The 3,685-nt window shown below is 40.2% G+C and overlaps 1 non-coding gene across 1 annotated transcript; it reads left to right on the top strand.

Annotated features, from left to right (window-relative positions):
- Positions 1-2,663: 2,663 nt before the first annotated feature.
- LOC127747401 (small nucleolar RNA R71) lies at positions 2,664-2,767 on the top strand. Its single transcript, XR_008009200.1, has one exon. It is a non-coding gene; the product is annotated as a small nucleolar RNA R71 (small nucleolar RNA).
- Positions 2,768-3,685: the final 918 nt, after the last annotated feature.

Below are 3,685 nucleotides of genomic sequence, written 5' to 3'. Positions count from 1 at the left end.
TTCTTGATGAACCTTTGAGATGAATCTCTCCATCTCTTATGACTCGGAGGTGGAAGCTTTTGCCTTCCCTTTCCTCTTTCTAGAGGTTTCTCCAGCTTTAGGTGCCATAAATGGTTATGGAAAAATAAAAAGCAATGCTTTTACCACACCAAAATTAAAAGGTTTGCTCGTCCTCGAGCAAAAGAAGAAAGAAAGAAGGGGAAAAAGAAGAAAATAGAGGAGATGGAGGGAGAGATAGGTTCAGCCAAGGGGTAGGAGAGTGGTGGTGATGTGTGAAAATAAAGGAGTGAAGAGGGGTATTTACAGGAAAAGAGAGGGAGGGTGGCCGAATGGAATTGGGTGGGTTTGGGAGGGAAAAATGTTTGAATTTGAAAAGTGAGGTAGGTGGGGTTTTTGGAGAAGAGGGATGGAGCTGATTTGGATAGAGTGTTATAGAGATGTGTGAGAGGGAGAGAGAGAGAGAGGTGGGGTAGGTGGGGATCCTGTGGGGTCCACAGATCCTGAAGGGTCAAGGACTTCTCATCCTTGCTCCATTTAGGTGTGCAAAACGGCTTTAGAGTGTAATTTTGGCGTTTAACACCAGACTGCTGCCGATTTCTGCTGTTAAATGCCATATTTTATACCTTTCCTGGTGTTTAATGCCAAGCTGTTGCTTGTTTCTGGCATTTAACGCCAACTTGATGCTCTGTTTTGGTATTAAACGCCAGTCTGGTGCCTATTTCTGGCGTTAAACGCCAATCTAGTGCCCATTTCTGGTGTTAAACGTCCAGAATGGTGCCAGACTGGGTGTTTAACGTCCATTCTGCTACTCTTACTGGCGTTTAAACGCCAGTAAGCTTATCCTCCAAGGGTGTGCTATTTTTAATGCTATTTTTGAATTTGCTTTGATTTTTGCAGTTGTTTTTGTGACTCCACATGATCATCAACCTAAAGAAAACATGAAATAACATAGATAAATAAAAATTGGGTTGCCTCCCAATAAGCGCTTCTTTAATGTCAATAGCTTGACAGTGGGCTCTCATGGAGCCTCACAGATAATCAGCGCATGGTTGTGGCCTCTCAACACCAAACTTAGAGTTTGGTTGTGGCCTCCCAACACCAAACTTAGAGTTTGAATGTGTGGGCTTTATTTGACTCCGTATTGAGAGAAGCTTTTCATGCTTATTCTCCATGGGTACAGAAGGAGAACTTTGAGTCTTGAATACAAGGTAGTCCCCATTCATTTGAAGGACCAACTCTTCTCTGTCAACATCAATCACAGCTTTTGCTGTGACTAGGAAAGGTCTGCCAAGGATGATGGATTCATCTTCATCTTTCCCAGTGTCTAGGATTATAAAATCAGCAGGGATGTAAAAGCCTTCAACCTTCACTAGCACATTCTCTACTAGGCCATAAGCCTATTTCATTGATTTGTCTGTCATCTCTAGTGAGATTCTTGCAGCTTTAACCTCAGAGATTCCTAGTTTCTCCCTTACAGAGAGTGGCATGAGGTTTATGCCTGACCCCAGGTCACACAGAGCCTTCTCAAAGGTCATGGTGCCTATGGTACAAGGTATTAAGAACCTTCCGGGATCCTCTTTCTTTTGAGGTAATGTCTGCCTAATCAAGTTATTTAGTTCATTAGTGAGCAAGGGGGGTTCATCCACCCTAAGTCTCATTACCAAATAACTTGGCGTTCAGCTTCATGATTGCTCCAAGGTACTTAGCAACTTGCTCTTCAGTAATATCTTCATCCTCTTTAGAGGAGGAATAGTCATCAGAGCTCATGAATAGCAGAAGTAGGTTCAATGGAATCTCTATGGTCCTCATTTGGGAACTCCTTTTTGTCCAGAGGCCGTCCCATGAGGTCTTCCTCACTAGGATTCACGTCCTCCTCCTCATCTCTAGGTTTGGCCATACCAAGTAAGGTTATGGCCTTGCACTCTCTTTTTGGATTCTCTTCTGTATTGCTTGGGAGAGTACTAGGAGGAGTTTCAGTGACTCTTTTACTCAGCTGGCCCACTTATGCCTCCAAATTTCTAATGGAGGACCTTGTTTCATTCATGATACTTAGATTGGCCTTAGATAGATCAGAGACTATGTTTGCTAAGCTAGAGGGGTCCTGCTCAGAATTCTCTATCTGGTGCTGAGAGGATGATAGAAAAGGCTTGCTATTGCTAAACATGTTTCTTTGACAATTATTAAAGCCTTGTTGAGGCTTTTTTTGATCCTTCCATAAGAAATTTGGATGATTTCTCCATGAGGGATTATAGGAGTTTCTATAGGCTTCACCCATGTAATTCACCTTTGCCATTGCAGGGTTCTCAGGATCATAAGATTCTTCATCAGAAGATGCTTCTTTAGTATTGTTGGATGCATTTTGCAATCCATTCAGACTCTGAGAAATCATATTGACTTGCTGAGTCAACATTTTGTTCTAAGCCAATATGGCATTCAAAGCATCAATTTCAAGAACTCCCTTCCTCTGAGGTGTTCCATTACTCACAGGATTCCTTTCAGAGGTGTACATGAACTGGTTATTTGCAACAATTTCAATGAGTTCCTGAGCTTCTGCAGGCGTTTTCTTCAGGTGAATGGATCCACCTGCAGAATGGTCCAATGACATCTTAGACAATTCAGAAAAACCATCATAGAATATATCCAGGATGGTCCATTCTGAAAGCATGCCAGAAGGACACTTTTTGGTCAGTTTCTTGTATCTTTCCCAAGCTTCATAGAGGGATTCAGCTTCTTTCTGCCTGAAGGTTTGAACATCCACTCTAAGCTTGCTCAGCTTTTGAGGGGGAAAGAATTTGGCTAAGAAAGCCGTGACCAGCTTATCCCAAGAGTTCAGGCTATCTCTAGGTTGAGAGTCCAACCATATTCTAGCTTTGTCTCTTACAGCAAAAGGGAAAAGCATAAGCTTATAAACCTCGGGATCAACTCCATTGGTCTTAACAGTATCACAGATCTGCAAGAATTCAGTTAAGAATTGAAAAGGATCTTCTGATGGAAGTCCATAAAACTTGCAATTTTGTTGCATCAGAAAAACTAATTGAGGCTTTAGCTCAAAGTTGTTTGCTCTAATGGCAGGGATTGAGATGATTCTTCCATGGAAGTTGGAATTTGGTGCAGTGAAGTCACCAAGCATCTTTCTTGCATTGTTGTTGGGTTCGGCCATTACTTCTTTTTCGAGATTCTCTGTATGGTTTTCTCTGGATTGCTGTGTTTTAGCTTCTCTTAGCTTCTTCTTTAGAGTCCTTTCAGGTTCAGGATCAGCTTCAACAAGAATATTCTTGTCCTTGCTCTTGCTCATATGAAAAAGAAGAGGACAGAAAAGGAAGAAGAATCCTCTATGTCACAGTATAGAGATTCCTTTATGTGAGTAGAAGAAGAAAAGAATAGAAGAATGATGTAGAGAGAAGAGATGAAGAATTCGAACATAGAGAGGAAGAGAGAGTTCGAATTTTAAGATGAAGAGAAGTGTTAGTAAATGAATAAATAAATAGAAAGAGATGAGAGAGAGAGAGAGAAGAAAATTCGAATTTTAATTAAGAGAAAAGAAAAATATTTTTGTTTTTATGTTGATTATTAGTTAAAATTCAAAAATTAAGAGAAGATATAGAATAAAATTAAAATTTAAAATAATTAGTTAATTAAAAAGATTTTTGAAAAAGAAGAAGGTAATTTTCGAAAATTAGAGAGA

This window comes from Arachis duranensis, chromosome 4 (genome assembly GCF_000817695.3).
Source record: "Arachis duranensis cultivar V14167 chromosome 4, aradu.V14167.gnm2.J7QH, whole genome shotgun sequence".
Classification (NCBI taxonomy): Eukaryota; Viridiplantae; Streptophyta; class Magnoliopsida; order Fabales; family Fabaceae; genus Arachis; species Arachis duranensis.
The sequence above is the reverse complement of the archived record's forward strand: the minus strand, read 5'-3'. Positions and strand labels throughout refer to the sequence as shown.